We start from the raw sequence: 15,358 nt of genomic DNA on the forward strand, positions 1-15,358 counted from the left end.
TATGTACGCAAGAGCAGCAATTGTGAAAATACTCCGGAGCAGTATTACATTACATTTAGCCCAAATGTAAATTTTCTCATCTTCACGCAACACATCCACAACCTTTGGTCCTGAGCAATACACCTGCCGCATATCAACTTCATACGTGAAGTGGAGATATTTGGGCTACAGGCAGACATGCACACATGCCCCGCAGACATGCACCAAATATCTAATAGTGAAGATATCTAGAGATCTAATTATTTTCTCTTTTCTTCTCTTTTTGTTGCACAAAATGCACTAACTGACCATTACAGGTCAACAATATGATGTCACTTTCTGATCTTGGAATATTATGTATGTTAATTAACATGCATAAAGCCATAGGTTTATCAATTGCACACATACAACTACTTATACAACTACTTATTACTGCATTGTAAGAGACATCTAAGACATCATTGCACTATACCTAGTTATAGAATAGACAATTGTTTTCTTAACAAAATTGAGACAATCCTTGAACACTCCCTTTCTATTATCTAAGAGCAAAACAGTTTTACTTAAATTATATTGGCAATTTGTCAATATTGACATTGCAAAACATAATCCATATATGATCCTCCTGCATCAACCCTTCTGTAATCTGTGTAAAACACATGGGGACTTGTCACCATTAATGTTCTTATGGTATTTGGCACATTTGTACATTACATTTTATAACACTCTCTTTTATAAGTGTGCATAAAACACCTACATTTTGTACTAGATACACAAGTAAAAATAGTATTAATGTGAACACATCAGTTTTACTCTAATCTACTACGTCCTATCTCTCTGATCCATGTCATGATTATGAAGTAAGTAAAACAAATGTGGGCAGACTGGTACTGAAAATGTCTCATTCCACTCTCTAGGTTCTAAGGATGGCAAGAAGGATAGCAAAAATGTCCAGTCTGAAATATGTGTACTGAAGAGTCTAACTCTTTAATGGCATGTTTTGGTGACATGTTCCTAGTGAGACCTTGAAGTAGATGCGAAGTCTCAGTATACACTGCTGTATAGTGGATAAAACACTCAGATATAATGCAGTCAAATAGATTTCTGGGTCAAAAGTGCAAGCAAGGACAATACCTTTCCTACCAGAGTGTATAGCATTGTTGAGGACCATTCCTTTTACAGTTTAATTCACTGAACTGCATTTTATGTTTCTTGGCTATATGGATCCCATTCATCTTATGTTATTGACCTCATTAGAGGCTAAGGAATCTGTTTCACGTACTGTATGCATGTTGCTGTATGCCTCATTGCATCCTGCCATGAAATCCTATCACAACAGTTACAGTTAATTTAGTGAATATAATCATATACTATACTGGGATGCTCTGTTCTGTGAAATGAAGGTGACTTAAAATATATCCAAATTCTGCACTGGTTCGTACACTTGTGTTGTGCTGCTCGCACATCTATTTAGGACAATTTACACATATGCAGCTATTTAGCTCAGCTTTGTATGAAATGTTTCTCAAACTGTTTTATTTCACAGTATCAAAATGATTCAAGAACATATCAAAATACTTTGTGACTTCCCTGTGCATCTGTACACTGGTTCATTTTTTATGGACTTGTCCCTTCAGTTTTCATTTGTGCGAATGAATGGTTTTATTAAGTTATGATGTGTACTACTTGTGCTTTGTAAATAGAATGCATACGCTGCATTTCCATGCAGATTTGCTTCACTGAGTGCAAAGACAGTTTTTTTTCTATAGAGGACACACTCACAGGATAATAGGCCTGCTGATGTGAGGCAAATAAATACGTGCTGTTTTCTAATGAATAGCTAATGAATAAAATATTTGCATTCATTTGGTATATCTTTTCGGTTTTGACTCCTCCCTCAACACTGAGAGAAGTAGCCTAGTAAATGTCATTGCATACTAGGAGGTTTGGTTTTCAAATGCTTCTCAACAGCTCAGCGGCATCTCTTCCACAGCATTACTACGATTACAGAAGCCACTTCAAAAATGCAGTTTACAAAGCCAAACATACAGTATGATGCGGCACTGTATGTTACATTAATCTAAATAGGGAGGGGTGGTTCAACACTAATTGATAATTTAAAGATTGTGTATATTTCATTAATCATACTTGAATTAGGCTAGCCTACTGTATATCATTGTTGACCCGTGATGCTCTATCAAATGTATAGGATGAAGAACAACCAGAGATATATGCCTGGGTGGAAGACGACGCTTGAAAATAAACTCACTATTCTTGGCAGATATGGCTTTCCCCAGGCATGGTATCCATGGAAACATACAATTACCTGACTCAGAGAAACATACTGTAGTGTTGTGAAGATATCTACAGTACACATGAAAGAGGCATCATTAGCATTTGTGCTATGGTCTGAATCATTCCAGATGGATTGTGATTTGTTAATTTCTGTATCCCATTTCTAATAAGACTCATGCTAACCTCCATTTAAACCAGGGACTTGATGGTTACAAGGGTTACTTGATGTTTTTTTGTTTTTTTTATTGAAACACATGTCCCCCCTCCCCCCAATAAAAATATAAATAAATACATATATAAATAATAATAATGCAGATAATAATGCAGGATTGTAACCATCTGAAACTGCTTTCAAGAATCATAGGTGAAATTTGAAGAGCCTTATCAGCCAACTGCTTTTGACTCATGTCACGTGTTTAGCAGATTGCTGGCGTCCTTAGTCCATCCAGATCGCTGGGGAGAGAAGAATTAGGGCAGATCTACATTATGTAAGCTTGAAGAGATCTGTCAGGCACTGAGAAGATAGCATATGACTGCAAGTGTTCACTGAAGGAGAAAGCCCTCATATCTGCTTATTTTAGTCGGGTCAACATGCCCATGAATTTTATGACTTTACATATGTAGTAGTGGTAGCAGTAGTGCACAGTACAGAATCTCTGGTGATGTGTGTAGTGTGTTCCCCTGTGCTTTTGTCTCTGTTCCTGTGCCTAAAGCTCTTTTTCTGCTCCTCTATACAGCACTGTAATATAACTGTGTGTGTGTGTGTGTGTGCGTGCGTGCGTGCGTGCGTGCGTGCGTGCGTGCGTGCGTGCGTGCCTGTGTGTGTGTATGTGTTCATGCGTGTGTGTCTGTATGAGTGTGTCTGGGTGCATAAATTATTGACTCAGAGACTATTCAAGCATGCCTCAAGGACTTCAGCCAATGTGGCAACAGTACTGTCCTTCCTTTAAAAAAAAGACCTTACATAATTCTTAAGCAGAGTACCTTTCCTCAATAATAATTCATAGAATAATGACTGAAAATGCAATACTATTAAGACGTGTCCAGTGTTTGTGTGAGCGTACTTTGAAGAAGTGTGTGCATGCATTTACTAATATATGTACTTTATGATGTTTTTTTATGGGGGGGCATATAAGCTGCTGAAGCAGAATAGTAATTACTGCCTGGGCAAGTGGGATAGGGAGGGAGGATTGTCAGTGTACACACCTTGCCAGCATATTTTGCACAGCTGGAAACAGTGTGTGTGTCATTTTTATAGGGGCTCATCCAGGCTTATGACTGCCCGTGTGAGAGAAGTGACACGATCCCATCCTTATCCTCTCTCATTCATGGTACTCAATTTTAACATAATAACTTGACAAATTTGATGTCTAGAAGCAAATGGGGTTCGGTGGTGTTGTGAGCATTTGAGTAGAAATGTCAAGCTGGTGACTGCACAATGTTTCCTTTGTTGTCTAAATTCTGAACAGCATGTTGGTATTTAATAATAATAATAATAACTTATTACATTTATAAAGCACTTCATTGTGAAACAGTCTCAAAGTGCTGAAAAACACTTTAGCTAATGTTGCCTCCCTCCCAAATGTGTTTGCTGTGATTGCTGCCAGCAACAGGCCAGCATTTGAGCACTCCATTTCACACGTCATCTCAAAGTGGATTCTCAGTGGCTCTGAAGGCCATGCCGTCCGGCCTCATGGTGTTATGAACAAATATTCCCTCTCGTCTTGATCCACTGCCTGGAGTACTGTGCTGCTCTCGTGCTGCTCTGCAGGGCAGTTCATCTCACGCTAACCTCTGCACAATGCCCTAGACCCGTCTTCTGTTTATCACTCCCTTAGCCCTGAGGCTCTGCTGCATGTCAAAGGCACGTCCTTCTCCAGGTCTGGGCTGCGTTCCCCAGAGGCATCGTAGCGCTACGTTCATCGTAAGAACGTCGTTAGGTCCCCCTCTAGGTGGCGATGCGTTTCCCAGAGCCTTCTTAGGCCAATGTATACCTTGAGAAACGCAGCCCTGGTCCTGGAGGGCTGCCCGCCCAGCCCACCCCTGCTCACCACAACCAGGGCCTATCGCAGGCTGGCATGCAGATCGGCGACCATCAACAGGCAGAGTGATGATGGGCCTACGAGTCATGTCTTTGCACTGTCCTGTCCTGCACCCTGTCCTATGCAGTCTTCATCAGCGTATGTCTTTAACCTGGTCACCTTCCTAGTATGTGTATAGTCACATTCCTCTTGAAAAGATGTGAAACCTTTGGTGCCTTGAAAGGAGATGAACAGTCATCATTTGCATCTTCCTGTCTGTAGGTTTGCTGCTTGGGGGCAGAATTTGTCTCTCTGCTAGTGAGAGAGATCTCTGATGCCTTGTGTTCTGACGTATCTTTTCATCCAATGTGCCTCAATCCCATGTTTGGCCATCTGGTGGGTTTGGAATAATGCTAACAATATTCTATCTAACACAAAGTCTCTCTGATAGAATGCAGGCTTGATCTGAACTCCCACGTTGCAGATTGCAGGTATGAGACAGTGCTCTCGTGCCATACCCAACAGTCAGCTCCTAAAAGCCCATTTCCATGTTTCTGTCTTCAGCATGAGTGTTCACATGGTATCAACTAAACGTTACAATGGCTTTTTGACAGATGGTACGGTGGGGGTGTTGTGTAACTGTCTCCCAGACCCCAGAGAAGCCCAGTCTACAATCTGCCTGGTATGTTCTTACAGAGTGTGTCCTCCTTGCTGTCTCGTTAATGGTATTTTCAGATAAGCTTGATTCTTATGAGATATCTGAACCCTTGCGCGTTGATAGCAAGTTTACACAAACCACTCCCCATTTTAATGAAAGTGTCGTTGTTCTAACAGCATCAGATCCTCAGTGACTGCATGGCCAACAAGGGCATAATGTATTTCCATAAACTGCAGAAGCAAATAGGTCATGAGTGCGATTCATATTCAAAATGCAGCACTTCAAAGCGTTGTAACCCGATGCCTCAGCGTTGAATACATTTGACCATTCATATGTTTCCTTAACGCTGCTGAGTAGCATTATTTGCTGTGGGCTGCGTTGCCCATAACAAGTACATCAACTTAAAAGAGAAAGTTATTTTAAGTTGCCAACTGCACTGAGTGGAATGTGTTGGTAAAATGACTAGAAATACGCAACATCGCACAATGCTACAATGAAATTATAGGCTCCATGTGTGTTCTTAAATGACCGAACAAGTAATTTCCTGACAAGGTAAATTGAGTTAAGCCCCAAACGCACTGGAAGTCAATTGACGCGCTTCATTTGACTCGCCTCATTTGACGCTCCTATTGCGCACTGCAAGCGTCAGCTTTGATAGGGAGCTGATTTAATTTAGATTGATTTGTCCCCATTTGACGCTCCAAAATGTAAACAAGTTCGGAGTAGAAGCGTCAAGGCAGTTTGACTCGCCTCAAAACGCTTTCGGTGCATGATCGGCTATTTAAAACAATTGGTGTACTTCAAAACGCTAGCGTCAGACTCTTAAAGTGCGTCTGGGGCTTAAAAGTTACGTTAATTAGATAAAACACAAGATAGGCCTACAGCTCAGATTTGAAACACCCAGGCCATAAATGTAGGCCTATGGCATAGATGTATTATGTACATGCTATAAATATAAATAATCAGGGGGCATATAACCTACTGTCATATAGCCTACACCCTACACATAGTGGCATACACACTAGAACTGATATCTACTGTATATAGTGTCAATATATCTAGTATCTAGTGTATAGTGTCAGTATACAGTATAGTGGATATAGTGTCAGTATAGCGTATAGTATATAGTGCCACTATATGTGTATAGTGTATATGCCCCCCCCCGCTCTCAGAGGTTACCGTGAGATGAACTGCCCTGCAGGGCAGCACGAGACCAGTACAGTAGGCTACTCCAGTCAGCGGATCTAGACGAGAGGGAATATTGTTCATAACACCGAATGGCATGGCCTTCAGAGCGTGTGCATAATACATCCATGCCTCTGTGTGTAGTTCACTGTACAATGTAGGCCTACACTGTATACGCTCGCTGTACATGTGACAAATAAAAATCTGAATCTCAATCAGGCCAATCCCTCTCTCCAATACGTCTGTCTATTAAATATTTCAGAGATGAGTAGGCCTATATGCTACGTCAGCTTCCCAATATCTCAGTCTGTAACATCCCAGCAGCTGTTCCCCTGCTCTGTATGCCTGTCCGTAAGTAGTGTTGAAGTATAGGCTACTATATCATTTTGAATAATACGTGGTATGGAATCAATCTCTCCAAAGTGTTTTACAATGTGAAATTCACAAGGACATGAAATGAATTATTAAAAATAACTTTTATATTTCAGAAAGTTTGTAAATAATTCATCATATCTTGAATATTTGAAAATACCTCCGTTTATGCAGAGGTGTTTCATGAATATAGCGCGGCTGTGGCTCCGGAGGTAGAGCGGGTCGTCCAATGATTGGTCGGCGGTTCGAATCACAGCTCCTCCTGTCCACATGTCGAAGTGTCCCCAAATTGCTTCCATTGAGCAGGCTGGCACCTTGCATGGCAGCTGCCGCCATTGCTGTGTGAATGTGAGTGTGAATGGGTGAATGAGAGGCCATTGTAAAGAGCTTTGGATAAAAGCGCTATGTATGTGCAGTCAATTTACCACGAATATTGAAAATATTATTTTAATTCAAAAAATTGATAATAACAGCCTAGCAACTAACACAGAAGCGCTGAAGTGTAGGCTATATCATATAGTGAAGTGATCATACACCTTTGCATTTAACTGATGGGAGCAAAGAACCTCAACCTTGTAAAGATGTGAATGGATTCCCATAGGAGAAGGTGCCGAAGTTTAGATCCTTCCTCTCTAATCATGCGGCTCACGGCAATCATAATTTTGGCCTCCGGACACATTTTGGCCTGACAGAGCCATCTCCCAAATGGAATAATTCTCCCACTGGTCATAACACAGTTGAACTCATCACCTAGCCACTGGTCATAACACAGTTAAACTCATCACCTAGCCACTGGCTACTTAGATCAAAGCAAAATCCACTTACAGGAGAAAAAAGAAAAAAACGTTGAGAGTAGGGAAATGGTGGTTGCTATGGCAACTTGATCCACCTCAGGTGTATTCTTCAATAGCCTACTATGATGTTGCTGACTAAAATAGGTTAATTTTCAATGAAAATATTATATCAACGAAAACAAGGTATCCCTAATACAACCATCATCAGCCACAGAATTGGCAAGATGGGATTGTCATTTATATTGAAGTAGTAGGCCTAAGGATTGGAGCAGGAGCTGAGCTTAATCTATAGCAGGATGAGTTGATAAGCATTTAACCGCCAGTTATTAACGCCTCTTTCCAATCAGAAGGACCCACAATGCATCCCTCCTCAAGAATGAGGTCAACCGTTTTTGAATCACAGACTGTTTCCTCACAGACAGATGACTGCATTAGGTGCATTTGTGCCATCTGTATAACTGTTGTTTACATGTTCCTTATATAAAATTATATGTGTCTTGCAATGTTTCCCTATATCCAACCGAAGCATTCTATATGCTTTGTTTCTCCATAGTGATAGACTTGTCTTCTTGGAATATCTGATCATCTTAAAGGAAGCCACACACAGCCTTCCACATTTTTCTCCAACATTTTCCCCTCAGTATAGTCATGATGGTGTGTTGTACAGCAATGTGCAGTGAGGCACAGTGTGTTTCAATGTGAATGCACTGTGAGTGCATCCATTATTTATGATGGGAAGTTAGAACATTGAAAATATCTTAACTCCCTTCAGTGTTACAGCCTCTTGCCAATCCCATCCAACAAGGACAAAAATACATTGGCTAACAATAAAGTACACCGCTCAGACCACTCCAGACCATGTGGATGTGTTTGTACATCTCAATAGCTGACTCTTAACGGCATTGTCTTCCTCAAGTGCTTCTTGTCTCCGTGTATTTTACTTTGGCTGGCCATTGCTTAGGCTACTCAATGAAATGGCTGTTGAGCCACTTATTTGCAGGGCGAGATACTGTATATGGGTAATAGAAGTTTGAATGTGACAAAAGCAAGATGGCCACTGTGTGTTGGTGTACATAAGGGCCAGGGGACCTCTAGAAGCTGACCCGCTGTGCTTCAGCCTCGGCGCTGCTTAACGCGCTGATATGTCGGGTGTGTTGACATCCCTCCTGTTTGAGCTTTGATGATCAGATTGTGACCAAATGTCGAGTAAAACAACAAGGTTATGCAACCTTGTGCGGTCTTATAAGTGGCAGCTTGAACTTTAAACACAAGGCTTATGTCACACATACTAACTTGTTTTTCTCAAACCCTCTTCTATATGTAAAGACAAAAATACCCTGGATGATTCATATACAGTATGCAAATAGACCCCTCCAGCTATCAAGTACCATCTGGACACAGAACATGTCCATTACTAACTGCGTTTTGTTTTTGTTGCCTCTGTATATGTAAGCAGGAACACAGCTTTCGGTATTGCCTAGGCTGAGTATTACAATAATCCTGCCTGTCTAATGCACTCTGTATTCTGGAATCGTGGTGTGGATTGATTAATAATTGCTTGCTGATTTTGAGAAGCCTTGTAGGAATAACCTTGTAGGCTCATGTTTACTACGTTCATGTCTATACGGTGCTCCCCCTATGTGAAGAAAGCATTCAGTATAGTACCAAGGAATTTACTTGGCAGGCTAGTATGGTAGCTTTACATGGACCACTTGGTAACGCTAACTTGCAGAAAGCATGATAAACTAGAAAAAGGTCGTTCAGAAGTGCATACCTCTGCCCATGATGCATGTCGCAGCATGTACAGCTCAAATCAGGTTTTCGTTGATAATGCAGTTGACACTTATTTTTGAAGTTGCTCTCTGGGCTCTCCCTCCACATCTCCAGTCCAAACCCACACAGGGAGCTGGCTTCACTCCAAGTTTTAATTCTTGGTGATTCGGACAAACTAGACTGCACACGGGTGAGGTGCCAACTAGCACTTTATAGAATGCAACATTGACCGCCCACTTTTGTTTTTGCTTCCATCCAGGAAGTGAATTTCACCTACATTCACTCCACTGACATTTCAGGAAATGCGTATATAAAGAGTTTTAAACCTGGAACCAAGCTGGGTCGTATGGGTGTGAAATGTGTTTTCTGAGGACGATACTGCAGTTAAAATCCAACTTTTCCAAAATGTGTGCAAAGCGATCTCTACGTCAAATCATCCAATTTAGAGAGGTAGTCGCTGCTACCCTCTGGTGGTCAGTCGGAAGTATTAAGAACTCCAATACATTCATAAGGAAAGAGAAAAATAATTTGTGGATCTGCCCCGTAATTCAGATCAGCTCCAAAATCAAATCAGGTCCAGGGTGCCTTTGGTAGAATATATGTACCAAGTATGAACGTCATATTTATAGTAAGTAAGTAAGTAAACTTTATTTATAAAGCACCTTTCAAAACCAGGGTTACAAGGTGCTGTACAGATTTAAAATAAGATAGACATACACATAATCACCAGCAAAGGAAAAGTTAACACAATCGGGATAAAGGAATAAAAAACATATAAGAACAATAAAAGTTTTAAAACTGTATCACATAGAAAAATGTTTGCGGTACAGGTGGGTTTTAAGCAGCTGCTTAAATCCATCCACTGACTGCGTTCCTTATGTCTATGGGAAGACCAGAGGGTGGGGGCCACTACTGCAAATGCCCGGTCACCTTTAGTTTTTAATCTTGATTTTGGGACAGCAAGAAGGCCTTGGTCAGTAGACCTAAGAAACCTCTGAGTTTGCACTGTAGCCAGGGAACATAGTAACTCGGAAATATAAAGTGGGGCCATTCCGTGCAATGCTTTATATGTGATTAAAATAATCTTAAAATCAATCCTACAGCCAATAGGTAGCCAGTGCAGATAGGCCAACACAGGTGTGATGTGTGACCTGCGCCCAGTGTTAGTTAAACGTCTAGTTGCTGCATTTTGGACCAACTGGAGTGGAGATACAGAGGAGCGAGTCAGGGAGGTAAACAGTGCATTACAATAGTCCAAGCAGGAGGAAACAAAAGCGTGAATGATTTTTTCCAGATCTTGGGGGGATAAAACAGTTTTGATTTTAGAAATGTTCCTTAATTGGAAGAAACCAGTTTGGACCACTTTCTTAACATGTAGCTCAAAGTTCATATGCTGGTCAAAGAAGACTCCTAGGTTTTTGGAGGCTTGATTCACATTAGCTGCTAATGGACTGATACACTGCTGTACTTTCTCAGATAAGCTCTCAGGACCTAAAATTAGGACTTCTGTTTTATCCTTGTTTAGCTGGAGGAAGTTATTAGACATCCAGTTTTTGATGGCTGTTAGACAGTCTTGGAAGATACTGAGTTTGCCAAGGTCATTAGAATTAAAAGACAAGTACAGCTGTGTATCATCCGCATAGCAATGATAGGAGATATCTTTAAAACTATTGATTAAAAAACCAAGAGGGAGCATGTACAGAGAGAATAAAATAGGTCCAAGGACTGAACCCTGGGGTACACCACAGGTTAACGTAGCAGAAGAGGACACAAAATGATCAATGGACACAGAGAAACTCCTGTCTGACAAATAGGAGGCAAACCAATCAAGGGCAGACCCAGTCATACCTGCCCATTGATGAAGCCTACTAAGTAGAATAGTATGGTCAACAGTGTCGAAAGCTGCACTTAGATCAAGTAGTACCAACACTGATCATTCCCCAGCATCAGCACGCATCAAAATATAATTTGAAACCCTGAGTAGGGCGGTTTTGGTACTATGCTTCTGCCGAAAACCTGACTGGAACTTATCGAATATGTCATAATTGTCCCGAACCAGTATGAGTTGCTTATAGACTACTTTCTCCAGGACTTTAGACATAAAAGGAAGTTTGGATATAGGACGATAGTTAATGGGAAGCAGTGGGTCAAGGCTAGGTTTTTTTTAGGAGTGGCTGAATGCTGGCATGTTTCAAATAATCAGGCACACAACCAGAGCTGAGGGAGCTATTCACTAGTAGAGCTGAGTAGGCGGGCTCTAGATAGTCTGGGGCCAATTGCTTTACATTTTACTGGTCTAAGGCAAGTTGCATCGTCCGGATGACAGTTTTGAAGAGACTGAAGCCTGAACAGGCTCTAGACGGGATCTGAATCTGATAGTGAATGGAGGAGAGCCTGGTGACACGAGGTTAAGACGAACAGGTGAGGTATTATGGGTATCATGCTCTTTGGGTAACAACTATCATATATTTGTCGAATAACGTTACCAACTATCATACATTTTTATTATCCCCAAACATAGCTTTGCATAGTTAGTAAGGCCTATTACAAAGATGATGCTGCTACCCTTGGTTGACTGTAGTTTGATTGACACATGGTAATATACATATTATATCCAAGTCAGAAGACATTAAACAAACTAGACAAAACATGTTTCAGATTGAGTCATTTGGACATATGACTCGATCTGAGTTGAAGAGGTTGATCACCATTCAAATGAGGAGATTTAAGACCATTTGGAACTGTGCAAGATCTGTGGTTGAGGGTTAGATCAAGTGCAGAATGCTAACACTCTAGCTCATTGTAGTGTCCCAGTTAGTCGAGGAGAGAGGCTGAGTGGAATATTAAATGCATAGATACAGACACATGCCACCTAAACGGCGCAGACAGAAAGTGTTTCTGAGGTGGCCTTGCCCTGGCAAGAGTGGCAAACACCTTACATGCCCAGGTAATTAACGATAACCCAATTACTGAACAAATCATACATATCCTGTGATATACCTATAATGTGCAACAATAGTAGCAACACAGAAATCAAAACAGAGTTTCTACTTTGATTTAAGGTGTAATGTAAGTAAATAACTGTTAAATGTTGATGAAAGCATTGGCCACATTCAAATTGGCACGAGATTAGCTTCTAGGCCCAGAAAGGCAAAATAATTGAAATGCAAATTAGAACGGGATTACTGAGAGAGCATTTACTCTTTTGGAATCTCTTCCATTAACTGGTGCAATAGTGCTCTGTTTCAAAGTCTTGTCCTTTCACTATACTTTGATCTACTCACAGATAGACACACTCACACACACTTACCATTTATGGCACCATAATGGTTTGCCTTGTCAATGTTCACTGAGACACAAGCAAGGACAACAATGCTTGACCTTGTTGCTTTTTAATAATATTACGATAACTTAATGGCCCTGTCTAATCCAGTACTCAACCTCATTGTTCAACATGCTGCCTGCAGTCAATAAAATGTACTTTGGCAGAGTCCCCTATCCTCCATTACTAGCCCTCAACCCCAAAAGATGAATAGTAGCAACACTAGACTGAGGGAACGTTTTCTGTGTCCACAGTGAAGGGGTTTGTTTGGCTGTCCTATCAGCTGCATTTGAATCCAAAGAAAATGGCACTAAATGAGAAACTGAGTCATCCTCACTTCAAAAGCATATCTTCTTGCACACTCCAGTACTGTGAAATCTGTAGCTGTAGGGGTGAGGCTGAGCTGAAAGTCCCCAACTGATTTACTTTGATCATTTTTCAAATTTGCAGAAAGAGGTAAGGTTGTGTAAATGTGATTTGATTTTGCATTGATGCTACCCTTGAATAAATACCCTTTATTTTTGTTGGTTATTTGTCTCTGTACGATATGTAGCTGCTTAGAAATGTTTTAAGGCTAGATAAGTTATTGAGTTGGCTTTCTGACACATGTTTAACATTAGTATCAATATCATATTATAAATCCAAAATGAAATGGCAAGAAAATAAGTTAGACAGCATCCTTCCATCTAACTTGCACCTAATTACATAGATATCTTTTAAAATATCACTTTGTCTATATATATATATATATATATGGATATTTCTGAGGTAGAAATGCATGAAAGGATATGAAATCTATCAGTATTCCAGTATTATTTGTATGAAGGTGTTTTATTTGTATAGTGTATCCCTGCCTGCTATTCATTTGCATGTGCAGGGCGCCCTCTCCTGGCAAGTTTTAAGAATGGCACATAACTCCTTTCTGACCCTGATGGTTAAGGTTAATTATTACTCACTTTGTGATGCTTTGTTTACAGACACTTTAGTAAACAATTTTAAAGAATAAAAGCTAAGATTTGATTTACAAATGGCATAGCCTACCACCAGATTTCAATTTTAGAGTGCCACTAGATGAAAGATGAAGACAACCCCCCTTACTTGTTTTGAAGAAGTGAGTGTAACAAAGGTGAACCTTTTGCACTATTTGCACATTAATGTGGTAGGAACTGATTGTTTAATTGAACAGTTTGCACAGCATTAATATGCACACAGTCGTGTTATGGTTTAAAGCTTAAATATGGCTTGAAGCTTTATTGAATGTGAATTGGCTGGGCATGTGGTTTGTGTGTGACTTTGTTTTGTCCTGCAGGGTCGGCTTCTCTGCATGTGTAATGGTGGGCTACCTGTGGAGCCAAACAAATGTTCAATACATAACCGGACATGAAATCGCTTTATAGTTTGGTGAAATAGCTTTATTGTTTGGTAAAATGCCACGATTGGGCATGGGCAGGTGCAATATTTCACAGTGAATTATGTTTTAGTGCAATATTTCTGGTGCAATGTAAGTTTGAATTGTTTGTTCATGCAAACACTTACCTGAGCTGTCTTGTGACCTCCAGGTGTTCGGGCAAAAGAGTTCCCCAGATGTCTGAGCACCGATAAATGGTTCCGGGAGGGACCATGTGATGGGATAGCAGAGGGGGTGTTGTGTCATCGTGAACTGAATGTATATTCATATTGTTTATATGTTACAGGTACTATTGGTGGAGAGCAACATGTGTGTATCGTATGTGAAAGTGACAGTATGTTTAATTTGGGGAATGGTATTTGTACAACCTTGTAGTTGGTAGCATTCAGGCTAATTACCTGTGGCAGGGTATATAAGGCTGCCAGTATTCATCTGCCTGGACTGTGGTGGGTTGGACCTGGAGAGCTGCTCGCAGCTGTCCCTCTGTTTTGTCAAGTCCTTTTTGTTGTTTTTGTCATGTCATTTTTGTGGGTGAATAAAGCCTTCTTGGTTGCACCATAACACCGCCTCTTTGCTGTAAATCCAGCTGCTAACCGGGTTCATCCTAACAGTGAGGAATATGCTCCTGCATCAGCAGCATTAGGTTAGTAAAGGGGAGATGACTTCTATAGTAAGGTCATCATATAATATGTAGGAGGTTAGGTTTGTGTAGGCGTGCAGGACCACAAAGCCCTACAGAGAGTGGTGCGGTCAACTGAACGTACCTAAGGGGGGCCACTCCCTCACCTTGACGACAAGAGATGAAAGACCCAGGCCAACAGAATCCTGAAGGACCCCAGCCACCCAGGCAACACTGTCTGCTATAGTCAGGGGAAAGGTACTGCACCCACATGGCGGCACAGGAAGAATTTCTTCCCCCAGCACCTGAATGACTAGTATACAGTGTCACTACATCTAGTGTACATAGTGTCAGAATATCTAGTGTACATCATCATATATGTATAATGCAGATGACAGTATATCTCACCCCCAGGTTAATTGATAGCTGTAGCATGTACATAATACACCCATGCTTTCCATACAGACAGTATACCCCCCATACTAGATTTGTATAGTTTTGTGTAATTTGTAAATTGTGCACTTATAATTACTTATAATCTTTAAAGCACATCATGGAGCCGGCAGCAACATTTCACTGTATATTATGCGTGTGCATGTGACAAATAAATCTGAATATACACACACCAGGTTGAGACTGTTGAACCTTCAGCGTTTGTCTCCTGGGGTCAGAGGTAGGGTTTCACCTTATCCACGCCTGGTGCCCTCAGTGGATAGACTTCAACCCTTACACAAGTAGAGCATTAAGGAATTGAGAGTGCGAGTGAAAGTGGTGGCGGAGAGATGAATGCTGTCCATCATGGACAATGTCTCTCGCCCGCTACATCAGTCAGGCAGAGGAGCACTTTTAGTAACAGACTGATCCTGCGCTCGACGGAGGGCTTCTCAAGGTCCGTTGCATCAGAATCAGAATAAATAATTGTACATTTTATT

The sequence above is a fragment of the Borostomias antarcticus genome (genome assembly GCF_949987555.1).
Source record: "Borostomias antarcticus genome assembly, chromosome: 9".
NCBI lineage: Eukaryota > Metazoa > Chordata > Actinopteri > Stomiiformes > Stomiidae > Borostomias > Borostomias antarcticus.